The sequence below is a fragment of the Furipterus horrens genome, unplaced genomic scaffold (assembly GCF_987537825.1).
Source record: "Furipterus horrens unplaced genomic scaffold, mFurHor1.1.pri manual_scaffold_11, whole genome shotgun sequence".
In the NCBI taxonomy this organism is placed as follows: Eukaryota; Metazoa; Chordata; class Mammalia; order Chiroptera; family Furipteridae; genus Furipterus; species Furipterus horrens.
The window spans coordinates 83,180,569-83,199,567 of NW_028327181.1; positions in this window are offsets into that span (position 1 = coordinate 83,180,569).

Genomic DNA, 18,999 nt, shown 5'->3' on the forward strand with positions numbered 1-18,999 from the left:
GCTGTCTCCCAGGACTCAGCTCTCCCCTTCTCTCTCTGTCTAGACTCAGGTTTCATTCACTCTCACAGCTTTAATATCACCTGTGCACCGATGACTCACAAATACATACACCTCTATCCTAGGCCTCTCCCCTGAATGTCTTAGTGTCAGATCTTGGACATCTAATAGGCATCTCAGATTTAATTTTTAAAAGGACCAATTTTATCTCAAACTCCCGATGGCTCATGTCACAATCCTCAGAGTCATCCTGGCCTTCTTTCTTTCTCCCACCCCCACATCCAATTCATGAGCAACTTCTGTGTGCCCTTCCTTCAGAATATATCCCATGTCTGTGCGCGTCTCTCCATTTCCGCTACTACCGCCCGGCCCTTGCCTCGATGGCCTTCCATCCGGATTACTGCAACTCATTGATGACTTCATCTGCATCCCCAGCTTCTGTCCTCACCCCTCCCATTCAACAACCAGATTAATTCTTTTACGTTAGCCCAGGCCATTTCTTTCTGTAAAACCCTGCGAGGCGCTCCCATCCAGCAGGAAGGAAAACCATAAAGCTCTGATGGCTGCCAGGGGCTTGAATGGTTTGAACCTGCTACTTTCTCAGCTCCTCTTCTACCCCGCCTCCTGGCTCCCCACATGCCCAGCACTTCACTCTCATTCCTCTGCAAGTCTGCGTGCACCTCAGGGCCATGGAGGCTGGTGCTTACTCTTCCCAGAACCCTCATGGCTCACTCCCTCAACATATCTTAGGGCTCTGCTCAAAGTCACGCATCCGTGAGGCCCTCCCTGCGTAGCCCATAACTTTCCTCCCCCTCCCCCAGCTTTATCCCCTGCCCCCTAAAACTTATCATTAATGGGTATATGTCTACATGTTTACTCTTTCCTTCTTTTCTTTCCGTAAGAATGTAAGTTCTGGATGTAAGTTCTAGGCTGACAGGGAGTTGCCTGTTTTGCTCACTGCCGTATTCCTGCATTGGAACAACGTCTGGCACACTGAAGGTACTCAGCCTGGACTGAATGAATGACTATCAGGAGTAAGTTATTTTCAAGAGATAGAAAACCCAGCACAGCTCTGGCTGGGGTGTGGCTCATTGGATTGAGCACCGACCTGCGAACCAAAGGGTCACTGGTTCGATTTCCAGTCAGGACACATGCCTGGGTTGCAGGCCAGGTCCCCAGTTGAGGGCACACGAGAGGCAGCCACACATTGATGTTTCTTTCCCTCTCCTTCTCTCTCCCTTCCCCTCTCTCTAAAAATAAATTAAAGAAAAAAAATAAAAACCCAGCACAAATGACCTCAAAGAAGGAAAAGGAATGCATTGGCTTTTGTAACTAAGAAGTCCAGGAATAGGCCCTGGCAGGGTAGCTCATAAACCAAGGTTGCAGGTTTGATCCCCAGTCAGGGCACATACAAGAACAACCAATGAATGCATAAATAAATGGAACAACAAATTGATGTTTCTCTCTCTCTCTCTCTCTCTCTCTCTCTCAAATCAATAAATACAAATTTTCTAGAAAAAAGAAAGAACTTCCATCCAGCTGCAATGAAAGCAGTTAGCTGACAGCCTCCAGCTGCAGCGCCTTCAGAACATACCTCAGTGTCTGAGCTGAGGCCGCTCACTTCCTGAATAGCCCCCGGACAATAACTGAACATGGTTATTTAACCAGGGCCAGGCTATTTCTGCCCAACACGGATCTCTAATTGGCAAGCTTTGCTCCAGACCTTTCCACTGAGTTGCCAAAACTTTGTCAGCTCTGCGTTGTGTTCTGAGTCCCTCCTTGTGCAGTCCTCCTTCCTCCCCACTTGCCTTTGCGGGTGTCAGAGCCTCGGAGCCTCACCGCGGTCCACACGCTGCCTCTGATCAGCCCCGCTTCCGCTCCCCTTTTCCTTGCACAGGTATTTTGCCCAAATCAACTCCTCGCATCCTTAACTCCATCTCTGTGCTGCTTCCTGGAAGACACAAGCTGACACAGGTGGTTAGAAAAGATGACTTCCTCCCCGTGTGACTTTGGACAAGTAACTTCAACTCTCTTAGCTTCAGTTTTCTCGGTACAAAATGAGGATATTATCGCCCCCGTCATTGGGTTGTTAGAAAGTATATAAAAGAGTTAAGATTTTTATGAGAATTACATGAGGGACTGCATGTAAAATTTTTAGCAGACACCCTTGCACATTTGGTAAATGTTAGCTGTTATGCTAATGAAACAGATAAGGTAGGCTACAAACGGAAATTCTTCAGCTTTTTTTACATCCTGGTGGATATATTCATTTGCCTAGCAGTGGAGAAACGTTATTATTTTCTTCCCATTGCCACTAACATCTTCATCTGCAATGAAAAAAGAAGCATTGATTATGCCAAACCAAGAAGGTAGAAATAGACGCCAAGTACAAGTAATGTTATGTTACGTAGATTCCGTGGCACCTAAGCTAAGAAGAAGTTTATATAAAAGAGCTTCATTGTGTAATGGCAGGTGTTTGGGGAACGGGTTTCAGTATTAGTATTTTTGTTTCTTTGTTTTGTTTTTCTGTCCTAGCATCTGACATATGTTAGTACCAGATGTGATTCATATTGTTTTCCATGTTCTAACAGAGTAATTTGCAGGTGTCATTAGTGTATCTTTTGGGGGGGAGGCACGGGGGGATTGGAGAGTTTAATTCATTTTATTTTATTTTTAATATTTTTTATTTTAAAATTACGATTGACGTACAATATTATATTAGTTTGAAGTGTACAACCCTGTGATAAGCCATTTATATAACTTACGAAGTGATTAACCTAATAAAACCTAGTACCCATGTGACACAATACATAGTTATTACAATATTACTGACTATATCCCCTTTGCTGTACTTTACATCCCCATGACTATTCTGTACCAATTGGTACTTCCAAATCCCTTCACCCTTTTACCTATCCCCTATGACCTTCCCTTCTGGCACCCCTATAAATGTTCTCTGTCTATATGAGTCTATTTCTGTTCTGCTTGTTTGTTTATTTTGTTTTTTAGATTCCACATATCAGTGAAATCATCTGGTATTTGCCTTTCTTTGTCTGACTTATTTACCTCCCCCCTTTCCCACTCTTACTCCTCCCCCACCTCCCTCTCTAAAATCAATAAACATATCATCAAGTAAGGATTAAGAAAAAAAGAACAGCTACTTTATATGAAGTGTTTAGAGTATTTCAAGAAACAAAATGGCAAGAACAAGAAATACACAGCAAAGTTTTCCCATCTTGCTAGGAGGATCAATATTACAAATTTGATGATACACCTTTTCTTTATAAGCTTTTTCTGAATAATACAGACTCAACAAGCCTTCCTAGAGCCATTTTTAGATACTCCATAGTAATAAGTTCAATTTAATTTTGCAAGCATTTATGGAGCACCCTCTAGGAGGATGCATGTATGAGGAGCTAGAAATATGAAGGTCTTTCTCAGCCCCTAAGGAAGCAGATTCAGAAAACCCCAAACAAATAAAGTGCAGTATAAGTGAGCATAGCGGCCGGTTAATGAAATGGTGGGATGGTTAAGAAAGCTTCACTACAGACATTACTTTTGAGTTAGGTCTTGAAGAATGAGTAGGAGTTTGTTATGCAAAAATAATTTAATCAGAATAGCAAGTGTAGGGAATTATTGAAGGAACTTGTATGCCTAGGGAACTATGAGAAGCTTAGGCTACCAAGAGCATGAGAAATGGCTTTTATTTTCATATTTAGTTTCAATTCCATGTGGAAAAATACATGTCATAGCTATTGTCCACCAAGTTGCTATACTCTTAATTTCTTTAATATCAGATCAAAAACATTTAACAGTCTGCCTTGTTTCCATAAGATTTTAGAACTAAAAATTATTTCCTTCGCTGATATATTATTGTTAAATGCTTAATATTTCAAGTTGAAAACTGTGCTTTTCTCCCTTCCTGAAAGTAGAGTGACTTTGAACATACAATTAACCTGATCTGAGTTCTGTGATACACTCGTGCTTGACATGGTCTTTTTGTATTTGTAATTCTTCTTTTTATATAATACAGATTCGTTTCATTATGCCACCCACTCTTACATCAGTGCACGTTAGTAATTGCTTTTTTAATCTGCAGGCTTGTATCTCTAAAAAAATGAAAACCCCACTCTTTAAACATGATCTACACCTCTGCAGAAAAATAACAATCCCTTCAGTACAGGGTGAGGCAAAAGTAGGTTTACAGTTGTTCTGTGGACAATAGGGCAATAATTAATAAATAATAACACAAGAATAAGCTCTGTGTTTCTCATATGCACAACTGTAAACCTACTTTTGCCATACCCTGTATTATGAGTTCTTCAAATATCCTCTCAGTTTTTATATTTCTTCATTTCTTTTGTGTATTTATAGTTTAAATTGGTATGTAAGTTTCAGACATTGGCCCTGATTGGTGTGGCTCAGTGTGTTGGGTGGGTTTGATCCTAAGTCAGGGCACGTGCCTGGGTCGTGGGCCAGGTCCCTGGTTAGGGGCATGGGAGAGGCAACCTGAGGATCAGTGTTTCTGTTGCACATTAATGTTTCTCTCCCTCTCTTTCTTGCTCCCTTCCCCTTTCTCTAAAAAGAAATAAAATCTTTTAAAAAAATTTTTAAAAAGCTACAACATTGCCTCCAGTTGAGAAGTCTTTTAAATCTCTTTTAATCTGTAGTTTACCCTTCCGTTTTCATTATTTTCCTTGCAATTTTTTGTTGATAAAAGCAGATCATTTGTCCTGTAGAGCATCACAGTCTTGATTTTGCTGGTATTGTTTGGCATGTTACTCTGACTCTTTATTTTCTATCAGTTGGTAGTTAGGTCCACATGTTTGGTCAGATTGTAGTTTGATTTTTATAATGACCATTTTGGAAACGGCATTGGGTACTTTCATGAGGACATATATGATATCTTATCTCTATTTGTGGGGTAAACAGCCATTCAGAATTATTGCTTAGATCCATTATTTCATCAAGGGTTTTAAAATGTAACAGTTCCTCTTTTACCAACGCTTTGATTTCTCTGAGAAATAGTGCCTAGAGAAAATGTTAGATAGGTTATTGATTATTTCTCTTTTTTACCAATTTTCAAAATAACAAGTTGTTTACTAATACTACACAGAGGTGACCATGAGGTTTGTTTGGTTGTTTTTGATTTTAATATCATTATAAACAAATGTGTGAATTTAAACATATTTGAGGTATTTCAGTCCATTGCAGTTATTATTATATATACTTCCTAATGTTGCCCCTGGCTGGTTTGGCTCAGTGGATTGAGCGTCGGCCTGCGAGCTAAGTGTCGCTGGTTCGATCTTCCAGTCAGGGCACATCAGAGAAGGAAAACTCTGACTCCAAAAAACCTCCGCTGCCTTGCGGCATACCTCTTCAGGGGAAAGGCTAAGGGAGTAAACCCCGACAGAAAATCCGGAGCCGGAGTCCCTAAGGCGGTTTGACGTTGTAGTCAACACCGGCAACTCCTGCGGCGCACCTGAAGCCAAGCTGTATCGACTCCGTCTTTCCCTTGGACCCTTCAGCTGCGAAGAGAGGGGGGGTCTGCTGCATGGGCAAGAGCAGACCCTCCATATCACCCTGCCCAGGCTCTGTAGCTTCAGCTTCACTGGAGAGGACACTCCAGCGTCATCACAAGATGTCGATTCAACACGGAAGGAGACAGATACCGTGTCACTCCCGAGTCGGACTGCACAGCCATTCTCGGCGGTGCAGATAGACTCTTAAGAAGCTACACCATCGTCTCTCGAGACGGACGGCTGCCGACGACGACGACAAGTAATGGTTTCTAGAAAGGTGATTTATTTTTAATTGATATAATAATTACAATCAAAATTTGAAATGGAAATTGAATTGTGATTTTTGAAACCGAATGTAAATCTACATGTTAAAGCACGGAAAACAGTAAACATTTTTCTTATCTAAAACCCTATTGCAATATTGCAAGGGTGAGTAATTTATCCTCCTGTAATGAATTTCGAGGTAGCATTCACGGGTCCATTACTGTGGTACATTTCAGTTCTCAATAATTTGTGCTTTCCTTTTTAAATCAAACCTTTTCATTTGATCTCATTCTCCTGCATAAACATGGACACATCTATCTGGGCTGATGTTTTCACAAAAGTAGAAAGAGGAATACAACGCGCTCCCCCCACCCCCACCATGTGAGCACGCAGCAGGACGACAGCCTTCTAAGACCCAGGAAGCAGGCTCTCACCAGGCACGGAACTGGTCTGTGCCTTCACCTTGAACTTCCCAGACTCCAGAACAGCCTCAGTTGTGTTTCAGCTCCAGGCCCCGAAAAGCAGCAAAACCAGACAAGGGACCCAGCGGCAGACCTCAGGACCAGCTGCCATGGCTCAAGACCCTGCCCTGGCACTGGCCAATCAGTAGAGACCACACCTTGAAAGGGCACACCTGGAAAGCTGATGAATATGTGATTGGAATCCTCCCCTGGGACCTGCAAGACAGAAGACCCAGTGCAGCTCTCTATGGCGCAGCCTGAGCCTCTGCCCCAACCCCGTCCCCCAGACGCATTTCCCCCGCCTCTCTTTCTCCTAAGCTCCAAGGGCCCTTCTTTTGCCTCAGTAACTTGTTTCCTGAGCCCATTTCTTATACAGCTCACTTCTACCTCTGTGACTTTCTAATTTTCTCTTATTTAAAAAAAGAAAAAAAAAAAGTGGAATACCATTAGGAACTTTATCCAAAGGGTTAGAAGAGTCTAACTCAGAAAAAAAAAAAAAAAAAAAAGGCAGCCCAGTGGCTATCAAAAGTCTATGATGAGGTTTGTGCTGAAGTCATATCTGAACTCAACTTATGGTACAAGACATTTATTAAAGTACTTACTACTTCCTCTGGTGAGTCCTTCAGCATGTGGAATTGTAAAAGACATGTAATCTGGAGGATTTACTTAATTATATTCTGCATTTGATTTTAATGAAGAAACCAATCATTACAGTGCACAAAACTGTGAGATTGAAATAACTAGCGTTTAGGAGAGACGCTGACATCCTTTTATGTTTAATTTGGTAATTTTCTGACAGTTGTGCCATTTCTGCATTTGTAACTTTTTAAATTAATTTTGAAGACACTTCCTTACTGTAAGTGGACAGTGTGAAGAAGAGCAATTCTCACCCCATGAAAACACCCAGAGGACTTTATTTAACTTTTCCACCAGGAACTCACCTCCCAATTCAGATGAATGAATTCACAAATTTGAATGCACATGTTTTTTTCTGGAAAAAATACTTTATTTAAAAAAATCTCTGCCTGTCTGTCAATTAGAACTAAAATGATGGCCTTTTCTGTTTCTTAGAATAACGTCCTAACTTTCTGTTTCAGCCACTGTCTCAATAAGTTCCTTGATGATTGGTTGACTATAAAATCATAAGACACCCTTGGTTCAAAATAATAATTAAACACATTGCCCCCACCCTGCTACTTTAAAGAGACATTAAAGCATAACGTTGTGTAGTCTACAAATCCCATACCTACTCATTAGCTGCTACTTCACAGAAGTAAAGCCACGGGCATGTCATGTAACATTTCTTCCTGGTCCATCGCTCCTCTCTGCAACTGTTTAGAAGCTCTTCCTATCCCTTTGTTCGCTCTCAACATTGCACACATTTTCTTCTCATGCTTAAAAATAAATGGCAAGTTCCTGATCTTTTGTTAAAGATTCATTGCCAAAGACGGTTTCACAGCAGGGACCTTCCTAGGGAGAGAGTTGGCTCACATTCCTGCTAAGAATGCAACCTGGGAATGACGGAAAAATAATTATAATCAATGTCAGAGAGCATATGGGTTTTTGAGAGGCCTGCCAACTAGGATCTGCTCTAATCCTTTCTATCCACTGTTGGTTGACTCTAGCAGACGGATTCCTCATATCTGGATAAAGGAAAGCCCAAATCTCACACATATTTCTCCCCACTCTGAGTGGTTTCTGAGAAACCAGTAAAGGCTTTGCATTTTCTAATCTCAGTTTCTATAAAACTACAGCTATTATGACTTTGTGTCTCTAAATATGAAACTGCCTATTTCTACTTCATCCTTAATCCTGGGCGACCCTTTAAGGTCAGTCAACGGATAGTGAAAGAAATGAGGCCATTTAAATATATACACTGACCTCTCCCCCTCCCATTTAAAACGCATTGCACGTTACGTTGACGTGTATTTCCGCTGAGTAACACCCCAACGCTATGTGTCATTTCTAAAAGGGGAGTAACGTTAAGCTGATCAAATGAAAGCAGAAACACCTGGTGCACATCATTATGGAATAAGGTCCTGGGTGATTTAATTAAGATCCTTCTTGTTACAAAGGAGCTTTCCAAATATTTTTCCACTGCGCTTACAGTTCACTTTACCATCCACCTGCTTTGCTTCTCTTGGAATATGTGCCAGGTGGGATGCAGTTCTTTTCGGAGAGAATTTTTGTCTGACATCTCAGAACACAGGGAAATCAGAAGCAGGTTTGAATTGTCCTTCCAAGCCTCTGTGTTTCAAACACTTGAGGCCTTAGAGCAATTTGCCTCTTTTTCTGCACAGTGGGAGGCTAAAAATCCAGCTTCTCTTTTAAATGGTCATCCTATTGTTCTCTAAGCATAAATAAACCAATAAACACAATAAACATATTGTATGCTTCCTTATTACACAATTCAGAGAGTAGACAAAGACGGGACATTCTAATTAAATATTGGTAGTTCTTGTTTCCAATAGTTAGAACCTTTGAAGCACAGAGAAAGATGAATTGGAAATGAGGTTGCTGTTTGCTACAACGGAGCTCCATTCACAAATCTAGCACTTAATTAGCGAAGATACAATAAGCTGGGCAGCTGCCTCTCTGTCTTAAGCCCCCTCTGCTCCCATTGAGATACTCAATATAGTTGTCTGAGCATTCAAGGCGTATTCTAAAATAGAGGTTTTTACAGAGGAGTCGGGTATTGACACTGTTATCTCCCCAGCCATGCACCACAGCTCCACCCCCTCCTGCTCCAGTTACAAAGATGAAATGACTTTTGTCCCCAAGCTTCAGCATCAGCTTCTAGGAAGACTTGTATTTCACTTCTCATTTTTCCCTCAGCCTATGCCTGTAAAACCTCACAAAAACTCCAAGATGACCAATACAATACCCCTGAAATCAACTGGGTGCAATTCTGCGTTTGTAGAGTAAAATGAGTCAGAAATGGACTTTCTCACTCCGCAACTGTTCAGAGCAGGCTGAATACTGAACTCAAAGACTGGAAGCATCTTTGACTCAGTGAGAAAAACAAACAAACAAAAAATCCTAGTTCTGTTTTCTCTGTAACTGGTCTGACTAAATCTAGTCATCTAATTTTCCAAATACTGGTTTCATATATTTTGTGAGAATATTATGTATGTCATCAAAATGCTGCATAATTCAATTCATGAGGTGGCTAAATAAGATCATGGGAGTTTTCCTTTTCTAGAGTAAGCCATGCTGGGATTATCAGGAATAAAAACACTTCACCCTCTCATTCACTCCAGCCCTAGCAACTTGTGTTCCCAAGTTTGTTGCCCCTTTTTCTGCACAGTGTGGGGTAGGAAGCACGTTGGTTGCTTAGAAATCCAAATGGTTTTTCTTTAGGCAGAATGGTAACGTCCAAGCATAAATCCAAATCTGATGGACCTGAGTCACTGGAGCCTGAGCTCCAGCTGTCAGGAGTCAACATCTGTGCTGATTATTCTCCATTTATCCCCTGCCCTGTGCTCTTGGAAGGATGGCCTCGTATGAACAGATTCATTCACTTGGATTCCATTGCTGGCTGGTGTTCAGGTGCCTTCAGCCAAGGATTGGCATTGATCAGAGATGGGAAAGTAAGAGGAAAGAGAGGATGGGCTATTACTTCATCTGACAATGGCTGTGTCCTTCCCAGGCTACATCTGTAGCTAGGTAGCCCCTCCCCCAAAGCTCCAGCTGTTACTGGGCTCTGGGAATCCCATTGGCTCCTCCTGGCCCTCAGCATGGGGATATAACTGCTCCCTGCTCTCACTGGTCTTTAGTATCTCAACATCCTGCAATTCAGTTCTGTGCCCCGACTGGGAATTGAACTGGGGGTCCTTCACCTCCACCAAACCAACTGAGCTACACCGGTCAGGGAGAAGAACATGGATTTTATTCCAACGATAATGGAAAGCCATGAAGAATTTTAAAGAGCAAAGTGATATAATTTGTGCTATCTTCTCCAAAGCTCAGTCTAGTTGCTCTCTGGAGAAGAGCTTCAGAGAAAACCAAGTGGAATCAGGCAGAAGAGTTGGAATGCTATTAAAATAATCTAGGCAGAAAATGACCATGTTTTGGGAGTGGAGATAAAGAGAAATGTTGGAGAGAGAGCTGACAGGACTCCATAAGGGACTGGGTATGGGGGAGGCAGGGGAAAGGGACTGATTCCCAAGGATGACTCCCAGGTGCCTGGCTTGGGCCACTGGCTGGACGGTGGAGCTTTTTATGGGAAAGGAGGAAAGCTAGAGGAAAAACAGGGATGGAACGTGTAATGAGCTGAAGGTGTCTCTGAGTCATCCAAGGGAAAAATGTCAAGCAGGCAAATGGCTATCAGAGCCTGGGGCTCAGGGGACAGATTCGAGCTGGGGGATCTTTCTTCCTGTCAATTAGTGGTCAAGCAGGTTTCTCAGGCCAAACTAGCTTAGGCAGAAAGGAATATCCCCCAGGCTTGCATATACTCACTGGAATTCTATCTGGGGTTTACCTGTGAAGCCCCAGTTAGTAAAAGGCTTTCCTGTACCTTGCTTTGTCATTAGAACACATTTTTTTTTGTTGTGGTTGTTTTGAAGGCCCCAAAGAAAGAGATGGCTAGTTGAAAGCAAGGTTTGAGAATTGCTAGGTCCCTGACTAAATGCCATCATAACCTTGCCTCTAGAATTCCGATTTCCACATGACTTAATGGTATATTTAAAGAACAGCCCCGGAGTCCAGTTTGGCTGATGTACACTAATGTCCTTATGGGGAGACATGCACCCATAGTAAGAGATAAGGTTCCAAGGCTTTTTATCCCAGTTGTCATGGCAACAGCAGGACGAGCTGTGGAGGTAGAAAGAAGAGGGAGGAGGAACCAGAGCCGTGGTGGCTGTTAGTCTTCGGAAGATAATTAAAGCTAGATATTTGCAGGCTGCACGGAGAACACACCCTGTAAATCCGGGGCACTTATAAGTACACAGTTTTTTTAACTGAACAGTGTGTTGATTTTAAGACCAGAGATAAACATGAAAGCCTTATAAGACTTGGGGGCTAGGAGTACATCATGAATCTGTTTTATTCATTGCGCCTGGGGCTCCATGAACATGAATGAATGAGGAAGTGAAGTCTCCAAAGAAAAATCACTAGTCTACTTATTTTACATGGGTTCTGAAGTTGCTAGGTAAACACATCCTTTGGGTAAAGATTCTATTTTACATCAAAATTATATTCATCTTGTGGAGAGTTATTATGGGGTAGCAAGTCTGAAAAGAAGACTCACTCCAAACCAAAGGACTAAGTCAGGAAATCTCTCTCTCTGGGGTTGTTGCTGATGATTATTCATGAGCCATGGAAGGGATATTATATGACTACACATTTCCCATGAGAGTTCATTGTAATAGTAGACTTTGGATCAGGTTATTTATTTATTTATTTTTTTTAAGATTTTATTTTTTAGAAGGGAAGGGAGGGAAAGAGAGAGGGAGAGAGACATCGATGTGCGAGAGATACATTGATCAGTTGCCTCTCATATGCTTCCAACTGGGGACCTGGCCCGCAACCCAGGCATGTGCCCTGACTGCATATCGAACTGATGACCTTATGGTTTGCAGGCTGGTGCTCAACCCACTGAGCCACACCAGCCAGTGTGGATCAGGTTCTTGAAGTGATTAAATATCATCTCTAAACTCTAAACTGAGGATCCTTGATGTAGTGAAAGTTGTGGAAGTGAGGAAAGGTGATGAGGTGATAAAGAATAGAGACCTGGGCAATGAAATTTTGTTCACGGGAGTGTAGTGTATCTGGCGCTCACAAGTATCCAGACATTCCAAAGGGAAGACCTGTGGTGTGGACCCGGCCGTAGGATATGTAAAATATTTCTCCAGACCTTTCAACTCGTCTTCGCTCTAATTCTGTGCTCACCAAGCAGCCAATGTCTTAGTTACTAATTCTGTTTCCTTTCTATGCTGAAGAAAGTACATTGGATAGGAAACATGTGTATCTGCACCTAAAAGTAGTCCAAAATAATATTGGATGTAAAACTGTAATTGAAAAATAAAATAAAATAAGAAAAAAACATGCATACCTGATAACTGAAAAAAGTATATTCTTTTTCCAAATTACACTGAAAATCAAATTCCCTGCCTTCACGATCTGGGCCCTGAGGATCTCTCTGATGTCAACTCCTGCCACTCTCCCCCTTCGCTCTCATCACATTGGCCACCTTTTCATTTCTGAAACACCGTAAACTTTTTCCCATTTCCCAGTCTTTGCCCTCCCAGTTCTCCCTGCCAGCAGTGCTCTTCCCCCAGACCTCCCCATGGCTAGTTCCATCTTACCCGTCAGGTTTCAGCTCAAAGGCCATGTCCTCACACATGCGTTCTGATCTCTGTGCCTGTTTTGCAACCTTTGCCCTTCTGTGCCCCTGTCTACCCCTTAGCCTGTTTTATCACCAACTTATACCTTATACACTTGCTTGTTATCTGACTCCCAAACTGGAGTGAAAGTCCAACACCTGCGGGCTCAGACTTCACACAGAATCAACCCTCAATAAATGGTTGTTCAATGAGCTGAAAGTGGGAAACACGAAGCGTCAGTGGATCTAGCCTAGAGAGAGGGATATGAATAGGGAAAGCAGAGCTGAGTGGGAACCTTCCCTGGTGCCCACACGGCTACTTTTACGAAGCACTGTTCAAGTACCAGTCATTGCACATACTTCGTTTTTGTGTTTGTGAGTCCCTTTGCCCCCACTCCACTTTTGACCATGAACCGCATGGGGACAACGACGCTGTTCGTGTGGCATCCCCGATGTCCCAATCAATGTCGGTCTGATCCCTTCATATCCTGCCGATGGAAATAGGCAGTTCAGAGAAAAATTAAAGGCTTTCTGTGGGGTGAGCTTGGCTTAACTGGTGGGGCACGTGCCTGCCAGAATGAGGAGCTCTTACAAGAAAATAAAAAGGTATGTGTGGGTGGCCTGCGAGCCAAGTGTCGCTGGTTCGATTCCCAGTCAGGACACATTACCAGGTTGCATGTCAGGTCCCCTGTAGGGGGTGCGAGTGAGAGGCAACCACACAGTGATGTTTCTCTCCCTCTCTTTCTCCTTTCCCCTCTCTCTAAAAATAAAATAAACAAATAAATAAAAATAAATAAATTATTTCTTTTTAAAAAAAAGTATGTGTGGGTAGTGGCCACACCAAACAATGGCCTAGGGTGAGTGCTTTAGCCCTCTCTCCTCTGTAGTGTCCATCAGCACCCCCAAGGAACACCTCCCAAAACATTCCAGGCAATTCCCCAACCAGATTGCTGCTCTGAGCCCTTCCTGCCTAGAAATGCAAGCCCCATCTCTGTACATGGACGTCAGACAGAAAGAGCCAAAAACAAAACAGACAGAAACCAAAGTCCCCAAAAGAGACATGAAAACAGCCCAAGTGAAAGGAAGGGCACACCAAGGAGGCAGCGGTAAGGACCAGCGTTCAGCACGGAGTCACTGGAAAGAACTGTTCAGTGTTTTAAACATTGCCAAGCTGAATGACACGAGACAGAACTTGTTATTTAGCTCAACTATATATAGTTTGCATCCTGGAATTCGCTCACACTATATATAGTAGAGCTTTATTCGTGCACTTGAACTGCTTATGTGTGCCGGACTCAAGTGTTCAGTGAGGCCAGAAATGAGGAGGAAATGGAAGTCTTCCATGGACCTATGGGCATGTTCCGTACGCCCGTGGCCATTTTCACTAATCTGTGGTGGCGGCAGAAAGCTAACTGAGGCCAGCCATGGAATAACAGAGCAGAACCTGCCCCAGAAAAAATACCTCCTTTCAGTCTTTCCCTTGTGGAGTACTTATTTATTTAGAAACTGGCTATGGTCATGGTTCAGAAATCACACACATTCAAAGAGGGTCAAAAGGCCCAAATAATTACCCAGTTTTTATAAGAAAACAATAACACACACACAAAATGGTTTATTGTCTTACTCAAGAAAGACAGTTCTATTAAACTGCTCATCAACTGTTTCATAAATTTCAGTTTGGGGGATGTAAACCACTTTCTTTAACTTCTGCTCTTTCTTGATTCGAATAAGAATGTTTTTGACCTGCTTTGAAGAGTAAAATGTTCTCAGAATAGCCTCTTTCAGGCTGAGAAACTCATTTTAATTCAGGAATCTCAAATCTCTTTTCAAAAGCCATGTTTGGTCATCTCCCCCAAACCTGAGGTGTGTGTGTGGTGGGAGTGAACAGTCAAGTTCCTGTGAAATAGAGCTGTCTCTCTGAGGGACTGGTGTAGTAAACGTTCAGTGTTTTTACTTCCCAGCATTGAACAGCCCTTCCTGACAACAGGGAATCTTCCTCTGCTCTCTATCTGAACGCTTCAGATGAAGCTGACTTCACTCCTGCCCTACGGTGGACCATGGAACCTAGACTAAGTCAATGACAGTACCTTTCTATTGGTCGGGAGGTGGGCACATGATTCAAAACAGGCCCATCAAAACCCATAAGATTCAATCCTGGGACTTTTATTGGAGCCATTAGAGGAAAAGCGGGTCTTTCTTCTGTAACTGGTTGTTGTGATGTTGATAACCTAAAGCCACCGGGGGCCCAGGGCAACTACAGGACAAAACTAACTGAGAAAGGAGAGGGGAGGGTGTTTTCTAGTTGAATGTCTGAATCAAGTTGTGCCTGAAGATCCATTGCTGGGCTTTTTGGCTTACCTCAAGCAATAATTTATTTTTATTTTTATTTTTTCTGTAGGTCAATTTGGGTTGGATTTTCTGGCACCTGCATCAAATACAGGTAGAGCATGCAGAAAATTTAGTATTTGAGCAAGACAGGAGAGTCGGTTTAGGATTCACGTGGCTATCTTCATTCAAAGAGTACCCGTCTTTGGAATTCTGTAGTGCCTTGGATTATTCCTGGTTGCTTTCCCCATATCTGAAATGGCTCACAGCCTTTATTTAGTGTATCCTACCACTTCTCTGCTCTACTACTCGGGAGACACCCTGATTTAATACTGGGGAGTTCTATTTCACCAGAGTTGGAGAATTCAAACTGAGGAGCTAAAAGGAGGGTCTGATTCTAAACTTAAAAATAAAAAAGAAAGAAACACATCTAGAAAGTCTAATCTGAACACCAACAAACAGACTATTGGTGGGGGGAAGGGATAGCATAGGAATAGTTATGCAAATAAAAATGCCAAGAAATCTAAATTTTTAGACCAAAAAGAGAAATTAGCATTGACAGGTACATAGACAAATATCCGAGAAAGAAGAATGTATATTGTCACCAGATTATCTATGATTTTGAAAAGATGTCTAATTCAGTCCTCTCGGTTGGGCAAAAATCTCTGATTAAAGCAGTACACTGACCCATATGCTCTTAACACTCACAGATATGATGCTTTCAACAGACAGTGGCTTAAACAGGGTTTTGACAGAGACCTGACAGCTTCAGAACTCAGACCTGAAAATGTGGGGTAATTCATTTGGGGCAATGTGAACGAGAACCTTTTCAAACTGAATCTATATGGTAGAAGAGCTAAAACTAACCTTTTCCTAAAAAATCATATTTAGCCCTCAATGAAAGAATATGAATTTCAACGAAACAATGGATTGAAAATAAAAGGCAACCTACAGATACACTTATAATTTCACTGCAAAAAGATCTAATAATTCACCCTATGTTATTAGGCATTTGGCACTTGGGTAGACCAGGCACAGTTCTTGGCACATACTGGATACCGAATAACTTAACTCTTTGGGGGTGAGTGAATGCCCCTGCACAGTGTTCATCATTGTTTTGCCCTCATACCTGGAGGCAACCACCCTTTGCAGATGTTAACTTAGTTCATTTGAGTGCTTCTGCAAAGGATTCTTAGCTTTATTTGGTATGGGAAAACTGTTCTGTAAAAAGAATTACCACTGGATCTTATTTTTGGTCACTTTTCTTTTTTCTTATATTATAAAACTGTGTACTGACACACCCAGGGAGAGGTAATGTTTTCTTTGGATTGGTTAGATTTTAAATGGGTTACAGAGCCCTGGCTGGTGTGGTTCAGTGGATTGAGCGCAGGCCTGAGAACTGAACGGTCACACTGTTCGATTCCCGGTCAGGGCACATGCCTGGGTTGCTGGCCAGGTCCCCAGTTGGGGGCGCAGGAAAGGCAGGTGATTGATGCTTCTCTCTCACATATGGATGTTTCTCTCCCTCTCTTCCCCCTTTCTCTAAAAATAAATTTAAATAAATAAATGGGTTACATAAACACATTTTCATTTTTATGGTTTCATGCAGGATTTAATTAGAAGTAAATAAGCCAGGCATTGTTATTTTATCCTTTAAATAATTAGCACTTATTGCTCACTTTCCTTTTGATCTTCCAAAATTCCAATTGGTGAATTAAAAGAGTCATGAGAAAAAAAATTTTCTTAGTATTTAGATAAATATATTTGCCATTTATATCTTACCCAGACTCAAACTCCAAGGACTAAATAAAAATTCAAATTAGCCATTCACAAAGAAAATAAACCTAACAATATAATCTAGTTTCTGTAAAACATAGCTTTAATAATTAAGGGTTAGAGCTTCATCTTTCAGTCCTAACAATGAAATATTTGTTTGCTGGTCAGGTGTTGTTGTGAATGCATTTCCAGATGCTGGGATCTTAAAAAACAATTATTAAGCATACTTTATTCTAAAATATGTGCTATTATTAATTTAGGAAAATGTTTTATGCTATTGCCAAATTTCAATAATTTTGTCTTGGTTGCAATAAAGCAGCCAAAGAACTTACATATTGGAGCAAATGTTATTATTCTAAGAAAGCATATTTTATAAGAGCTAATTCAGGATTAAAATCATTCCAGTCATAAATCCTGAGACTCAAAATGTGATTTAGCTAATAGATTTACACTTGTAAAATAAGCAAGGTTTCAATTAAAAGTCAATACATTATGCCTAAGCATCAATTAATTTTTGCCCTGAAGCACTTACCATTTCTGTATTAAGTGGCCTAATAAAAAACACTTTAGCTTCAAGGTTTTATTTCTTCACTAACACACCATGTGTGAAAAATACATTCTTGGCACAATATGTTACACAATAGAGTCTGATTACTTACATATGTTTCTGACCTTTACAAACCCTGCATTGTCCTCAGAAGGTAATACAGAGTACACGAGGCTGCATACTACAAACAACAGAAAAACAAACCCGTGCACAGTTTGAATAGATTAGAATGTGTATCCAAGGAACAATGGAGACACTCCTTGTCTGTGGCTTTTCTAGAATGTAATAAACAACTGCCTTTTAAAAAAGGATGGGTCACCAACCAAAAATTGAAAAAACACAAAATCTTAAGAAAGCAGAAGAGAAACTAGTACGTTAGATGAGTAATCCAAAGGGAAAAAAAATAATAAAGGAGACAATGAAATTCACAAGAAGATTTTGGTCACCAAGAAATCTGAACTTAAATACATTTAGCTAATACTAAGGGCCTTTCATTCTGTTACGTGCAGATCTAAAGATCAGTGGAATTAAAAAAACAAGAACAGCTATGACAAGGACATCTTCCCCTCTGTTTTTCTTCTTTCTCCTAATAGCTAACTACCCTCTTACAGAGCTCCCACTTTGTCTTGCTCAAGGACCTTTGATTCACTTTTACTCTTTACAAATTTAATCGACAATGATGCTGTTATAAATATCTAATTACTCTTCATGAAATTATCTGCTTTATAATGACTAAATGTCACCATTAAATTCTAAATCCACTTCCCTTATAAAAATGCCTTTATGGAATGAGTCATTTTTTTTTTTTCAGACTTTCTCAGAGCCGAGAACATCTTCTCAGTCATAATTTTTAAAAATAGTATCAGGGCACAGATCTTCTAGGCCTCAGATTATTTTGTTGGGCATTTAAGTCTAATACATCTGTGCCTCTGTTGCATTTGCGTCAGGGCTGTGGTTTGCTTTGGATCTGAGTTTTTATAAAGAAGTCTACGAGGGATTAAATTTAATTTAGGTCAGGCTTTTAGCCACTGGTTATCAGAATGATACATTTTCTACTCTGTGCATGTTTCTATATATTTGCAGAACATTATGGTATTGCTGTTTACTTTGTAGAATTTGCTACTCCTTCAATTATCTCAGAGAGGTTTTTATAATCCTTTAAAAAGATTACACTGCTTACATTTAAAAACCATACTACACATATTTAAAAATAGGTGCATACATTATGCCACCTTTAGAGAAAGAAGAAATGATTCCAAACTAAACTCCAGAAGATGTGGAAATTTCTTTGCCCTAGATTATTTACAACAGAGAGCTGTGTCCAGTTCTGCTGGCGAAAGGGATGTTCTAATATCAACATTCCATGGGATTCTATCCAATGAGCCTGAATTAAGTTGCTTTTTTTTTTAAAGTTGTTCGTGTAGTTTAGGTTAAAAAAAAAAAAAAGGAAATACCTACAAAGGTGGGATGGGGAAGGAAATAAATTCCTGTGGTGTTTTAAATTCGTGCATGTGCACTCTAACGATTTAAACATTACTCAACACACGTGCTAGTCATCTCAAGTTGCTAACTAAATATAGGTCCCAGGAGATTAATAAATGTACCCATCACCTTTGGGGAACTCTAGTTACAGGTCAGCCATTTCCTCTTCCCATCCCTGACTCTCAATAAGCGACTTCTGTTCTGCATTATCCAGCGCGGCCAAGTCCAGCCTAAGTAAAAGATCGTGGTTCCTAATGAGAAGGGTTTCCAATGCATCTTGCCTTGATCATTAGCTTTCAGGGA